The following is a 15,869-nucleotide window of genomic DNA, read 5'->3' as shown; positions in this document are numbered from 1 at the left end:
GTGATGGTGTCGCATGGATAACTGCTTGCTTTTTTAAAAGGAGAAGCAGCAGCTACCACTCTCCCCTGGCTCTGAGGCGCCTTGGTGCTGTGCTATGCAAATACTGGAGCAACAGTAACGGCAACGAAAAGGGAACCGAGACGCGGCGCCTCGCGGCGAGCCAAAATGTCACATTCTCAGCCCCGCCAGGGTTTGCTCCTCTCTCCCTCCTCTGCTGCCCCTGGAGGGACAGGGGCTGGTGGGCAAAGGGGAAGTGCTGCCGGGTCCTGGTCCCACACTGGGGCCGCCACCAGCCCACTGGTGCCACCACGGCCTTCCCGTGACGACCATCTGTGCCATCTACGCCGCACTGGCCCGGCCACTCCGCGTGGGCACCGCCTGGAGCTCTGCCCAAACAACAACTCTGCTCCAGAGCGCGGGGAACTGCAATCAGCTCACAGGACTAATTTTTTTCTAGGTTGAGTTGGTTTTTTTTCCACGCTACCAGCCAGTGCAGTATTTGCTTCGGGGGGCCTTTGGAAAGAGAAAGCACGCTGGTAGCGTGTGAGAGGAGCTGCAGCTCAGGTCCTCTATATTTAGAAAGCCAGGATGTCATACCTCCCCTTGAAATTTTCATAGTTCCCTGCACCCCACCCACCCACACACGTACACATGCTTGCGTCTGGAAAATGTTTTTCGGTCTTAGAGAAGGGTGTTGGCTTAGGGGGATTCGAGGGAGGTGCAGAGGAACAACCGCAGCTCAGTCCCGAAGCTCGAAGCCTCCTTAAGGCTCCGGGTGGCACGGCAGGCACCGGGACCCGCCGCTCCCTGCCAGGCTCAGGCAGCTGAAGTCGGGGATGTCTCCCGTTGCTGGCCTGTAACATGAATTCCAAGGCTGAGCCAAGCTGTTCTGAGGAGTGTGGGAGCCCTGTCTTGTGTCACGTCAGGCAGTGCCAGACCATCAGCTGGCATCTTCCTGAGTTCATCTGCACACGGACTGTAGCACCTGTAGCTACTTCATCCAAGAAGATGAATTTTGGGCTGTCTCATCTCAGGTTTCTGCAGTTCCTCCTCCCAGTCACCACTCCTGCCTCCTGTAATCACTACTCAGTAGCATTTATCCTCTGCTAAATTGCTTCTGTAGTCAATTATAAACAATGATTACATCTGCAAAGACTGGGGTACATTTTACTTTTGGTTTTGGTACCTGGTTTCCATATCTTTGTCCAAGTAAACAGTTGAAAGGCTCACCTAAATTTCAAACTCGTTAGGCAGGGAGCTGGGGATTTTCTTTTTCCTTTCTTTTTAAAGAAGGTACAGGCCATTTAATTTGTTACCACAATGCTTTCCCACTCCATAAATTACCATCTTTACATTAGAGCACAGCCACTAAGGCCAGCTTGCAGTGACTGGCTGCAGAGAGAGCGTGGAGCTGAGACCCACCAAAGCTCACAAGTGACCCCCTGCTTCACCCAGATGCACCCAGGCATTCCTGCCTGGCATGGACACCCGAGATCCAGCCATCAAATGTGAGCAGGAGCCCAGCCTGAGCTGGGAGAATAACCTGCAGAGGGTGGTTTGAATACACACCTCTCCTTCAGTCAGAATGATTATGAACGACAAGCACTGGGCTGACCTCAAGTTATGGGAGATGTGGAGAGCGACACTGATTAAAGCAGCCCTCAGCTTCAAGAGCCCTGATTGTCCTGGAAATGAGATGTTTGACCAAGGCAGGGTTTTTAAAATCCAACCCCATTTCACTCTCTTGGCTGTGTAAAGAGAACTTTTTAATTGGCCCAAAGCCGACTGAAGAGGGATTTTTCCTCACTTCAGTGTGGGATTTCTCTTTTACCAAAGCTGTGATGAGAGGAAGCCTTTCCCTCATCTGTCCTCCATCGGGCTGGCTGGAAGCATCTCCACTGGAGCTGTAGCTCTGCACACATGCAGAGGGGTGTGAAAGCCACCCTCATGTCTTTTTTTGGGACATTTCCTTCCAGCTCCACAGCTGCCAGTGCTGAGCCAGGGAGGGCAGGGGAAGCTGGTGGCCCAAATCCGTAATGTGCCCAAGTCAACCAAGCCCCGCAGCTATTCCTGTTTATATAGACTATACCGGTCACCAGGGATTTGGTGGGATAGTTTAGGGAACAATCACACTGAAAAGAAAAGAAGATAGACATTTACACTTTCCCTTCCACCTTGCAAATCCAGACAGGCAAGCAGCAATCACACAGGGGGAACTAAGGGGAGCTGAGGGAAAAACAAAAGCCTCCCATCCCATTTTGCTGCTGACATGCTGAGAAACAGTGAAGTGGTACAGAAAATAAACCACCATAAATCAGGTCCCCTAAACACTTTGGGTTTTCATGATTCAAGGTGTTGCTAGGTCAGGAACATGAAAATTAGTATATTTGTCCATGGGGTCCTTCTGACTCATCCAAGTCTCCTGGACTGCATCAGATGGGAACCCAGCCAGCCAGGCTTCTTGCTGACAGTTTTTGCTGTCACCAAAGGAATTAAATTTTGCAACCTGATTGGACTGGGTTATGGGGAAGGGCAGTTTATGTGCTGTACTCATATATCCATATGTATTTGTTTAAGGCTACTGTTTCCAGATTCCACAAAAGGAAATTCTAGGATCTCAGCTGGCAAGTCTTCACTCCTGAATTTACAAGAGTTGCATCTCCACTTTATATTTAAAATACTTTCCTCACTTGCTCCACCCAGGTACCAGTCATTCTCTTGCTTCTCCATTTTCCAAAGACATGGGGCTTTTCCCGGCACATCCTCCTCCAGCCCTGTAAAAGGCACCAAGTCTATGGGCTCCGTGCAAGCAGTCCCTGCATGTCAAAATACAAACCCAGTGGCATGTTCCATGTAACACTCATCTCCTCATGAATTTACTGCAATATCCCACATTTCCAAACCGCTTCAAAGCCTTTTGTACTCTTTAAAATCAACCTGCTGGGGGTGTGTTTTCTCCCTCTCACCTCCTCTCTCAAGTATGGGAATGCCATTCACTCCAGCTGGAGCTCTGCTCCTCATTTCTGGACAGTTTCAGGGCCACAAATCCTCACCTTCTGAGGAAAAAAAGGAAGGTAGAGTAGAAGAGGAATAAAGATTTTGTTGATTTGTCTTTGTCTGAGCAAGGCACATCTTACTCTAAGGCTTTTCCACTAAAAGGAATGTGTTGGTTTGGGCTGGTTTGGAGCTTGATGGGGGTTTTTTTTCGGTGACTGTATAAGAACCTGATTCAAGGCCTCTGAAATGGATGAAAAACTTCGTGCTCGGTTCAGTGGTGGATCAGCCCATGTAGGAAATACATTCTCGTTTGCTTCTAGCTGTGGGCTAACCAATATTTCCCATCCTTAATAGAAAGCATGATTAGCCCTGCTGCAGCACACTCGAGTCAACACTAGCTGTGTGGGTTGATTAAGAAACAGCCTCAAAGACTAAAAATAATCAGGGAAATAAGAGTCAATGCCATATGAAAGCAAACACGCAGTCAGTTGTTATCACAGAGCTTTTCACGTGATGGTCTGTGCACTGATCTCACCCGAAGTGTGTTTGTTTTGGACAATCTTAAAGAGATTGGCAGCAACACATAAGGACTGATTCAAGAGCACAGGCCTGACCCAAAGTTGATGGAAGTTAATGCATTGACTTCTCCGAGCACACCCCATAGGAATCACTCTGGGTTTGGAAAGATATGTCGCAGTTAAGTACATTGGTCTGGGTTTAGGGAAAATGTACTGACATCGTCACTGTCAAATCCATATGGAGGCAAGTGAAAACAGGGGGGTTGCAGCTAATCAGCATAACACAAAATAAAAATAAAGTGGCTGAAGGAAAACTTGAGCAGTCAAGAGGAAATGCACCCAGTTCAAACGAACTCCCTCAGCCCAGACACATTTCACACACAGTGATTTGAAGAGGAAGAGAAGAAGGATGGCAGGAACTCAGCATCTCGCTTTTTCACAAGACTCAAAAACATTGCAGGCGATGTGAGAAGAAAAAAATACATGGCTTTCATCCTGTCTGCAAACATGTGGCACAAACTGAGGCAGAGGAGATTAAACTTGGCTTCACCCTATTTCCCCCCTCTTTTCTCACTGCCCTGCTCTTTGCTGGTATTATCTGTGCTGCTCGATCTTCAGCAAACATCCAAGTAGCCAAAATATGGGCAGGATTCGTGCCATAACCAAACTAGCCAATGAATGAAATAAGGCACTTGTTTCCTGGAGCAGAGGGAGGGGAAGTGGGGGGATTTGTGTGGTGTTGGAAACCCACCTTGAGCAGAGGCAGTCCCTGAGCTCGCGCAAACCACCAGCGCTCCTCTGACGTCAATTGGCAGCCGGGCTGGTTTGCACCATCCCAGGGCTGGCTGAGCAAACAGCTCGACCCAGCAGCCAGAGAGACAGCGAGAGGCAAGCTGAAGTCCTGCACTCCTTCTCTCCATCTCACCGCTTCTCACCATCACCCACAGCTTTGTGTTCAGAGGCAAAAGGGCACAGACCAGTTGTTGTGAGCATGTCTCAGGCAAGTGGCCTGTGGGGCGGTGACACATGGGTGACATGGGGTCACAGTGGGGATGGTGGGTGCCAGAAACCTGGACTGGATGATCCTGGTGGGTCCCTTCCAACTCTGAATATTCTGTCTCTCATCCCTGAGCTGTGGCAGTGCCTGGGCAGGCTGCCAGGAGGGAAGTAGGTTCTCCAAGAGGAAAGTTAGGTGAGAGGCAGGACCTGCCATCCATGGAGGGGCTGCTGCCTCCATGAAAGGGATGTTTAATGTCCTCCAGCCTTTGGGTGCTGGTCTAATGAGAGAGGATTTGGGAGAGCTTGTTAAAGAAGTAGTGAGAAAATGACTGACTATGGGAAGTACCGTTGTTGTTCCTCTGCTCTCCCATGGCACTCTTCCCACCAGACTCCATGCCTGAAGAGAGTGGGAGCAGGAGAAACTTGATTATAAGTTGTCAGATACCAAGGTCTCTTCACAGGGTGCTTCGCTGGTTCCCTGACCACCTCAGACTGGGTTTAATGCTGCAGCTACCCATCCCAGCCCTGGCCTGAACACATCCTACAGAGGACAGAGGGACAGCTGTGACACACAGAACCTGTTCTGTCACTGCTTGTGGACCATGGTAGCTCTTGGTTTTGGGAGGGGATGCTGCTGAGCAAGCAGCAGGAGGATGAGGCCAACTGCAGCAGGGAGAGCCTCAAGGGAGCATACACAGCTGTGTTCCTGGACTGCGTTTTTCAGCAACGGTAGAGCCGCCCACTCTCTTTTTCCACACCTGAAAAGCTTGAAAAGGCCTTAACTCTCAGAGCAGGAGGGCTCTGCAGCCTCTGCAAGCCAGATCTGCTGAAGCTGTCCTGAGGTGAACCCCAAATAAAGACAGCCAGAATTGCTGATTGACTCTGAAAATGAAAGCATCAGAACCCCTTAACTCCCAGATCTCCTTTCCTGCCTATGTTGAGGGCTGATGGGGGGCTGGCAGTATGTGGGGCAGTGCTGCTGAAGTGCCTGCTCCATCATTCCCACAATCAATATTTCTTTCTGGAAAAATGTGTGGAGTCACAGGCTGGAGCTCCAAGGTGCAACAGAGAAAGGAGGCTGGACACGAACTTCCCCCAGACCAGAACAAGTTCCCCCATAGCATGCTTGCCGCTTCCACAGCTGTGAGGGTGTGTTGCTATCTCTCTTTAGAACACATCTCCACCTTGGAGGCCCCTTTGTGGGGTGTCTGGACCTACATTATAAAAGCTCTAACGCAGCTGAAGCAAGGCTAAGCCCACCCTGGTACCTGCAGTCTGGAGCTGTTCATTTTACGGGCTGTGGGGAGGATGTGAATCCCTTTTTCCAAACAAGTTTCGGTTTAAATGCCCCTAAAGAAGGCAGAGGGCCCAGCTGACCCCCTGCAGTGACATAGGAAGATCCAGTTTTGAATCATGATGAATTTAGTAATGGACTGAGGGCTGTGGGCTTTGTGGGGAGACACAAACTCTGCCAACCAGGGGCATGGGGTAGGAGCACTGGGTGCCTGCACAGCCCAGGGACTGGCTGGGGCAAGCACAGCAGTGGGCAGGTGTTTCCATGAGCAAAACCTCTCGAGAGCAGCTACTTGCTAAAATAGATGCCACGCAATAAACTGAAAAAGAAAGCCCCACTTCCCAGCTGGTGCAGGCAGCCGCCTGGCTGCATGCACAGCACAGAAGACAGCAGCTGTTTTTACTAGAGACTGCCAAAGGCCATGGAAGGTGATGGGGGCTGCTGGCAGAGGTTTTCCCTCTGTACCGTGCCAGGATTTCATCCCAGCAGTTCACCTTGCACCTGGGCATCCCGGCTGGCTGGAGGGATTCTGCTCACCTTCCCAGGAGGAGTCATCATCCTGCAAGCCCCTGTCACCACCAGCTGCACCTCGTCCTCCCAGGGGTGCCCTCACTGGTGGTGCCCCAGAGGGGAGTTAAGAAACAAACCAAACCACCCACACTGTGCTGGATGAAGAAGCACAGTCGAAAACACTGAATTAGCCCCTCCTGCCTTAAATCATAAGATCAGCCTCCGCATGAGCCAGAGTGACCTTTTGTGTCCCTAGCACTCGGGAGTGGCCCTATTCCTCACCTCTGGAGGCAGTGTGGGGCCAGGGGCACCATGAGGGCTCCTCTACCCAAGAGCACAAGTGTCTGTGCAAAGCAGCACTGAAGGGGCTGAGGACTCTCCAAGCAAACACACCCCCAAGGCATTATGCAAGCAGGGGGAATGTGTGGGTTCTGGGAAACCTGCCTCTTCTGGAGCCAGCTGTGGCAGCACAGCCCCAAGCCTCACATTCCAGGGTATGGAATCCAGCCCTCCTCTGAATTTCACTCCCCGCCCCTACAAGCACCTGTCCTGTTCGGTGGTGCATCAGCAATCTGGGAGCCACAAGCAGCCCAAGCTCACCTTCTGCTCCAGTGAATGCCTGAGCATGGCCACATCATCTGCAAGCAGTTGGTTGATCCCAGTCTTCTGGCCTTCCCTGCTTTGGAACTGATGTGGTTTTCCCAGATTTAGTGGGCCACACATGTTGTGTTTCTCCATTGTAAGAAACCAGAGCAAGTAAAACAGAAAAATCAACAAGAAAAGTGAAAAAAACCCCATGGAAATGCTTTTCTTCTCCCTCCTCTTCTTCTCTAAGACAGTTACAGTCTACATCCAAAATCCCCTTGTGTCCCCACCAGCAGCACCATGGGCAGGGGAGGCTGGCACTTGGCCACACCACTAGATGATGATGACCTGAAGGTCATCCTCTGGGATCAGGAGATTCACTGCTGATGGCTATTTGCTCCCATGATGAATATTTGCTCCCACATGTAGAGCAAATGGCCTGTGTGGCCCTGAGCACCACAAGAGGTGGAGCTCACATGAGAAAATCAGCCCCAAGACACCTTGAGAGAGGAGAAGAAAGAGCGGGAATGGACCCACCATGGACCAAGCGCTCAGACCTGACAAATGTCATGCTGGGATCTAGACTCTGAGCAGGCTGTCACAGCTCAGGGCCACCAGCTGTCATTTAGGTCATTTGCAAGCTGGCAGCACAATGCTGTGTGTGTTAACAGCAGAGCATGAGTTTGGGAAACACAAACCTGGCTCTGCTACTGACCTCCTGCATGGTTCCAGAAAGCTATGCCATCTCCTGCTTCCAGCTGTTTCCCTCCCTAAGCTACAAACCTTTTTTTCTGGGGACCTTGGCTTCATGTTGCAAACAAGAGTGTGAAACGTAGGGTAAACCCTCTGGGGTAGGAGCAGCATTTCTGTTTTACACCAGTGTAAATTATTGCCTGTGCTTTAAAAAATGTTATTTTATTAGATGGAGTCACAGTAACTGTAAAGAAGAGAATGGGAGAAGTTCTTCATAGATTAACTTCTTATGATTTATTTATCACTGATTATCATGCTTCTTCACTTGCACAAGGCTTGTGCTCCACACAAAAGATGACAGAGGACAGGAGTGACAGGTTTGATGTAACCAGGGCCATGCAGCACACCAGGCACAGAGCAAATGGAGGCCCAACTCCTGCTCCAGGATCCCGGCGGGCTGGCACCAGAACTCCAGGGCTGAACAAAAGGCTTGTCTTGAGCATCCTGGGGAGAGGCCTTGTGGGAGAGCAGAGCAGGGGATGTCCAGAAGCACAACTCAGCCCTCTGGGTAAGTGGGGGGGGGGGGCTGCTGTGTGGTGCTGTTCATTAGCTGCTGCCCTTCAGCCTCCAAAGCAAGCTGGGCATCTTGGCTGATTCTCTTCCTTGAGCAACCACGTGGAGCTGCTTGAAAAAGCTTCAGGAAAAAGACTTATCTAGGGTTTTGTGTGTGCTAATATTTGAGGTGTCTATAGCTCACATGCCAAAAAAGATGACATCCCTGCAGTGAATAGTGGCTCCAGAGCACTTGGTGCTGTACAAACAAGGAATAAGTTGGCTGCTTCTGGCTATGAAGAAGCTCACGAGGTCATTTAATACCAGTGTAAGGGGAAGGTGGAAGAAATAAAAGGAGAGGCAGGAGGGCTCACCAGTAAAGCATACATTTTGACCCAAGGTATTCATTCATCCTTCTAGGAGCAGATCCAGTGACAGTCCCTTTGACTGACAAAGAAAACTTCCAAACAGAGATTAGGAGTCAGATATGAAGGTCAGACAGGAAAATACTTGGGCTGGGTGGAGGATGAGGAGGGGAAAAGAACACCCTGGGGAGGCAGGTTGCTGTGAGCAGGGCTGGTGCAGGAGCACGTGGAGGCATTCCAGGAGCAGCCAGGGGTGTGGCAACCACCTTGGAGATGTCCATCAGACAGGATGGCTCAGGAAGAGAGGCCACAGTCCCATAGAGTGACCTTCCTCCTGGGGCTGTTGGAGCTATCAGGAACACTATGATTGCTTCTCCTTGTGGGAATGCATTTATTCGTGGGTAAAAATTAGTACCTAGTCTCCACCAATCTGCCATCACTTGCGTTTAGTTTAATTCACTTCAAGTGGTCTGAAAAAAAATATATAAAATACTTTTCCTTGTTAGTCACCTTCCAGTGATGTATAAACGCTCTGACAGACAATTATCAGTGATATTGATTCTAACTAGGGCAGAAAACGAGCAGGTGAGTGCAAAATAGAAAGTTATTTATAAAGATGCAATTGAAACAAAATCTATCCTGCAGGCCTGAGAGTTTAAGGAGAAGAAAAAAATGCCTTTGCTGCATGTTTTTGCTCTCTGCTGGTGTTTGGATGCTTCCTCAGGAGCAGGAAGGCCACAGCCCTGGAAACAACAGGCTGAAATAAACAGGCAGCATGGCAACAGCTGAAAATAGGCATGAAAACAGTCAGAGAAAGGACTCTCAGCCCAAGGCAGGGTGGTCTGGGGCAATGTCCATCAGCCCAAATCGGTGCTTGCTCAGCCATCCACAGCAGGATGCCAATAGCAAGGTGCATTTTAACATGTAAACCAAGTTCCTCCTCCAGTAAATGTGGCTCCAAGCACTTCTTGCAGTGCTGGGACACAGCAAAATTCCACCACCGCTGGGGAGGCTCCTCTGGGAGGTGGAGCTGGCCCCTCCCTGGCTGGAGAATGGGCCCCTCTTAGTGCTGTGCTTTTGGGTCCTACAGCTGAGGAGCTGCAAGTCTCACCATTGCAAGGCTGTAGCCCTTTTGCAGATGTAGCCCTGTGCCAGAATCCCATGGGAGGCTGTGCTGTGGCTGTTGGCCCCCAGCACCGGGCTTGCTTTCCCCAGCAGCTCCACTGCACATCCTTAGCCAGGCCAAGACCTAATTCCTTGGCCACAGGCTGGCAATGGCTCTCCCTGGGGAGAGAAGGCTTTTGCCAGTTTGTTTTTAAATCACAGCGCTGTTTATGCCAGTACTGGGCTGTCTGGGGCTGAATGCACAGAAGTTACTTACCTGGGTTCTGCCAGGCAGCTCGGGGGGTGACACACGGAGAACGGGGTCTTTGGGCAGGGCTCTTCTCCTGTGGCTGACTTGCTGCTTACCCTGCTCAGCCTCTGTTGCTGATGGCTTTGTGGCTCCCACCTTGCAGGTACTGGAGGGAGAGAAGACCTCTGGGGCTGTGCTTTTGGAGCAGCCCCTGCGGTGCTGCTTTGCACAGCAGAGCAGGAACCAATGCAATGCTGAAAGTCCTTTTGCTCCTTTATTCCTTAGTGTCCAAATTGCTCGTCCTTGCCCCACCTGGAGCAATCACTTCTGGCAAAGCTGTGACAGCAGTATAAAATGGGCAACTGGTCCCAGTTTGGTTCCCAGAATGCCCCCAAGCTTCTGGGCTGTGAGAGCTGAGCAGGAGGTCACCTCCCCCGCCCCAGCAAGGACATCTCCCCAGAGCCACGTCCCCCAGCAGTGGCGCTGTACCTGTCCCTGTGGAGAAGGAGTTCCTTCAGGGCCGCCAGCCTTTCGGGAGTGGTTAAAATAAAACAGGAAGGCTTACAGGCAGATGTGGTTCCTGAGCCACTTCTGCCAAGGCTCTGCTCCACAGACATCAGCTGCGGGGAAGCGTTTAAGCCGAGCTGCAGCATCGTGTGCCCAGCGTTCGTACGTAAACAGCTTCTGGAAGCATGAGAGGGGGAGTGTGTAGCTCTTTCAGAGCCGACCGGATGGTTCTCTTGCTTGACATGTTCCCGTCCTGAAACAACATCACTTTGTTGAATTTTGTGGCTTTTTATGTGGAACAACATTAGCTCATCCAAGCCTGTGGTTTATTTGAAAATGAAATTCCGGTAAGCTTTTTGTACCATCTGGCAGCGTCCAACCGAAGCGGGTTTAGCAAGAAACCACTGCACACGTGTGCACAAACACATACACACCAGAAACACTGTAATCATCATGATCAGTAGTTGCAGGAAGCTTGGCATCGTCAGGGGCAAGGGAAGAGGGAGAAAATCAGTGCCCAACTCACCTCCCAGCCCCTTGCCTTTCCCTGGGGCTTGGCTCCCTCCAGCAGAGGGCATTTTCCAAGCCATCCCTCCTGCGCCTCTTCTACCCCTTCCTTCCTTTGACGTGAACTTCCAAGTAGATCCAGATGTAAATCAAACACAGCTGGGGGAGCTGCAAGACAGCGCCGTGTCAAATTCACAGCTGCTGCAGGTCATTGCACTGGTCTCAAAGGAGAGACTGATCTACTCCAGCTGAGGACCTGGCCAGATGTGTTGAGGAAGGACTGAAGCACACAGGAGAGGTCTGAGGCTCAGGCCGTGGCTTCTTGGTTGCTCCGTGCAAAAGCTGAAGTGGTTCTTTAGGTGGTACCAGCCCCTAAATTCTTTCCTAGCTCTCTGGTGCAGGCACAGCAGATTCTTGACATCTGGTCCATCCATTGCAGCCTTCCTCTTCTTCTTCTCCCACATCTGTGGGCACAGACTGGCAAAGTTAGGAGAAAATGTGGCGTCACTCAGGTACACAGGAGACCACCAAACATTCATCTGTCATCTTCTCCCTTGCAAGAGGTTTTGGTGAGCTGCTCTCCCTGGTATCCAGTGATGGGACCTGTGGGAATGGTTCAAAGCTGTGCTTGGGGGCATTAGACTGGACATTAGAAAACATATCTTTACCAAGAGGATGGTCAGACACTGGAACAGGCTTTCTAGAGGGGTGGTCAATGTGTGGAGCCTGTCAGTGTTTAAGAGGCATTTGGACAATGACCTTAACAACACACCTTAACCTTTGGTCAGCCCTGAAGTGCTCAGGCAGTTGGACTGGATGATCATTGTAAGTCCCTTCCAATTGAATATTCTGTTTGTGTTCTGTTCTACTCTATTCAATTGACTCTCCTAATTTCTCTCAGGCTTCTCCCTTCTTCCACATTCATCTGGTCATGGACGTGTATTAAATGTGTGAGATGGATGGGGAAGGGAAAGGAAATGTCAGCGGACATGAGGTGCTAGTTAGGACATGTAGGACAGTTTAGTGTGAGAGCCAAACACAAAGTCCACTGGAGCCAGTAGCCAGGTTTTCACTGACTCCAGCAAGCATTTCATTCCATTCCATTCCAGACAAGATGTCTCTACACACATTCATCTCTACACACATTCTGTAATCTGGGGGGCAGGGGAAAATATATGTATTGGCTTTAAAATAACCTTAAAAATATAGCAGAGATCTGCTTTTGAGAACAAGCAGTGGAAATCTGATGGATGAGCTCTGATGATGAGCCAGTGCCACAGAAAGACTTCAGATCCACAGAGGTCACACACTGCTCTGTCCGAGGGGACATTTTCCAGCAGCAGCAGCTCTGGTTTTGTATTACAGTTTATAACTACATGAACAGGACTTTTGAGGGAAATCCCTGTGGATATCTCCATTCAGAACTAGCATTGCTGGATTTCAGTCTGCATAGCACACATTTAAAACTTGTGAGAGAGTATTTTTTCCCTGAGCTGGACCTCAGCGACGCTGAGGTAGGTGGAGGACAGCAGAGGAAGGAGAGATGCCCTCGACCCCAGCCTGACAGGGGCTGCTTTGGCCTGACTGCTGAGTCCTGCCTCTTTCCTCCACACCAGGTCACTGACACCATGCCATCACCTGCCCAGCAGGAATTTGGATCACTTGAGAACATCTCCTAGGTTCCTGACTGGAGAAATAATATGAAATCAATTCCAGCTGCAAAGGAGAGTTTCCGAAAGGTGGCCCTGGTGAGGCTCTGCACCAAATGGGAGGCTGACACGCTGTGATAATCCTGCTCTAATTCTTTCTTTACAGGGATTTTTTTTTTAATACATATATAGTTTTGCCTCCAGCATATGCTGTACTAGAGCGTAAGCAGCTCTTCAAGTACCATGTTTTCCAGAAACCTGTGATGACAGCACCTAAAAACAGCAGCTGTTACATAATAAGGCTGGTGCTTCCCCTTCCAGCGAGGGTGATAGGAGTGAGGAGCAGGGCCAGCACAGCCCAGGGGGATGACATTCCTGCTCGGTGACAAAGCAGGGGACAGCCCCCGGGGCAGCCTCAGTCACCATCACCCTCCCCTCCATGTCCCCGGGGCAGAGGCTGCTGCATCCCTGCTGTTTATCCCCATCACTGCCGTCCTGTAAAACAGGGTAAAAAGAGCAGCTTGTCTAAAATATGGATTTATGGCATCTCACAACTATTTTGCCAATTATATAAGGATTAAAGTGGCCATTGTTTCAGCATGATGTATGTTGTATCTTAATGAGCAGCTTAATTATTTTACTTAGCAGGAGATGGCCAATAAAGTATTAAGAAGCCAAATTTGGCACTCGGTTTCCCTTCATGTTAAGATGCAAAAATCTGATTTGTACTGCCTGTAGATTTGCTGTATCTCAGCATGCAAATTCTCCTGAATAATTTAGACTTTCTTTAAGAAAGCCTGCAATATACCCAGAAAAGATTAATATTCAGCAGACGTCCATCATCTAAGTAAGCACTTTTTTTCCCCCCCTAAAACTATATTGAGTTCTCATAAATTCCCTTAATGGACAGAAACCATCCTGGTTCTTCTTCATAAGGTTTGGCTCTTTGCCTCAGCTTATGTGTGTGTCGGAAAACTTTTCCCGGTATACAGCTTAAAACATTTGACCCCTTGGAAGCATATGAGGGGAAGTTCTTCCAACACTTACCTAGGCCCAAAAGAAGATAACAAAGAGGACCAGCAGGAAAAAAGCTGGGATCTGAGGTCATATTTGAGTTAGTAGGAAGGGGAGACGGCAGCACCACATGGTCACCCCTGTATGGGTGTGGCTTTGCTCCTACACTCACTTGCTTTGGTGGACAGGAGGGGTGCGGTGGTCACCGAGGCGCTTCCATCCACAACACTTGTAACTTTCTGCACATTTAATGTGGCAGGCAGGAACCAGGACTCCCAGAGTTCCATTTTGACAATGAAATTCACTGAAACATAAGAGAGAGAACTGAATGTACTGTGCTTTAGGCTCAGTTGTCTCTCTCGGACACATCTACCACTCACATGCCTGTGAGAAAGGTGGCGTGAGATGGCACCAGCAAAGGTGTATGAGCCACCCATAACAAGTGGGTACAAAAAACTAGACTGTGATCATAAAATAAGCATCACCTTTGAAATGGATGTCTCTATTCATAAAGCAAGAATTTCTGGTAGGAAACAACCAAGCAAGTAAAAATGGGCCCCCGTTATGAATTTTGGCAGAAGCTCAAGTTTCTCCAAAGTCTGAGATGGGTCTCAGGTAGCTCCGCCTCCTGGCAGGTGTTGAGAACCTGAGCTGGACTTTTCTGCAGGTCCAGGTGCGTTGGGTATCAGCCTTTGGCTCACATAACTTTTGGGTTTGCAGCAGGCCTGGAAAAGGACAGATTTCAGAGTGAGAAGTCACGGAGGGAGACCTGAAGTCACAGCAGGGAAGAATTTCTCTCTGATAACTATTATCCTAAAACTAAATGCTCGAGACATTGATCATTATGGAGGGTACTGTAAAGGCTAGAGGGAATGAATTGGTTATTACAGGTGATATAGTCGCACAGAGGAATTCCAGGCAAGTAGTTCTGGTATAAATGATGCTGCTCAACACTTTTTGGAGAAGCAGCCAAGTTCCCTAACTATGGGCTCACCCTGAGAGCATCTTCAGCCTCAGTGCCAGGTATCTGTGCTTCCCAGGACAGAACTTGTGGACACAATGCCTGTTTGGAAGACCCAAATATCCCTGTAAAAGCAACAGTTAAACCCCCTGCATCATCAATCCTTTAGTTAGAGACCTTCTTGCCCAGGGAATGACCCTGCAGATATGGCAAATCCTTACTGCCCAGTGTCCCCTGGTCTTGGTGGGAGAGAGCAACCTGGCAGCAGGTTCAGCTGGGTGGGAATTAGGAAGGCCTTGAAATGAGGGATCAGAGAGAGCCTGCAAATTGCAAAACAACTGTTAGTCTGTTTTTGGAGAGCGTTTCCTTTCATTTGGACATAAAACTGGTTGTGAGAAACCAGTGGTGCTGAGACCAAAGTGGTGCTGAGGGTTTAGTTATCTCTCCCTCAGCCAGTGAGCGTGAACATCCACAGCTGTGGAAGGGTAATTTGAGGAGCCTTATCGCTAAAGGAGAGAGGCCACACACAAAATCATGTTCCACAGAAATGCTTCATCAGAGCCCCATTGCTCTCGCTGGTCCATCCCCTCCGAGATGTGGAGGCACCTTGTTCCCACCAACCCTGATGCCTTCCAGGAGTCCCAGTGCCCCTGCGGATGCAGGTCCCACTCCCAGCTCTGGGACACACAGGGCTGGAATGCCTCAGTTTGCCTCAGGCCCACAGGGGTCACCATACCTGGGAAAAGTGATGTCCAAGAGCACACACTGTTCTACTTCTCTTGGCTTCATTTAATCATGGGATAAAACAATTATGAGTGTTTTTCTAACCTGTATCCCTCGTCTTGGCATTCCCATATGATACAAACCTGCCTAAAGAACTTGAGTCTTTACAGGTGCTGAAGCATTGCTATTTTTCTTGGCTTTGGGGATGAAACAATGGATGGGAAACGCTCCATGAGCTACCACCAGTGGAGGTTTAGGGAAAGAATAATCTCTGGGAGCATTTTGGAAACCAAGGCTTGGTCTTTTATTGAAGAGCTGCACCTGACAGGAAGGATATAAACACAGGCATAAAAGAGTTCCCAGTGTCTAGTCTTTTCATTTCAAATTGCAAAGTCAGGTAAGACTATTTATTTCAATAAATAGTCAAGGAAATGTCTTCAATCAAGTGACAGCTCGTTCCTATACTGTAATTAAATTTGAAGCTCAATTACTATTGTGTAAGTCAATGGCATAGACAGGATTATTATAGGAAAATCCCCAGGGATGCCAAGACTGGTACAGAGAGGTGGAAGGGAGAGTTCAGCATGGGCTTTTTGCAGCTGTGCTATAAAGCTGAGTGCAGATCCTGCTGCTGGGCCGGG

General features: G+C 49.4%; 1 long non-coding RNA gene across 1 annotated transcript; it reads right to left on the bottom strand.

Moving 5' to 3' along the window:
• Nucleotides 1–2,556: 2,556 nt before the first annotated feature.
• On the bottom strand, nt 2,557–4,446 carry LOC116787540. Its single transcript, XR_004357323.1, has 3 exons — nt 4,267–4,446; nt 2,967–3,056; nt 2,557–2,816 (listed from the first exon to the last, which is right to left on the bottom strand). It is a non-coding gene; the product is annotated as an uncharacterized LOC116787540 (long non-coding RNA).
• Nucleotides 4,447–15,869: the final 11,423 nt, after the last annotated feature.

The sequence above is a fragment of the Chiroxiphia lanceolata genome, chromosome 5 (genome assembly GCF_009829145.1).
Source record: "Chiroxiphia lanceolata isolate bChiLan1 chromosome 5, bChiLan1.pri, whole genome shotgun sequence".
Lineage (NCBI taxonomy): Eukaryota > Metazoa > Chordata > Aves > Passeriformes > Pipridae > Chiroxiphia > Chiroxiphia lanceolata.
This window is presented reverse-complemented; position numbering and strand designations above follow the sequence as displayed.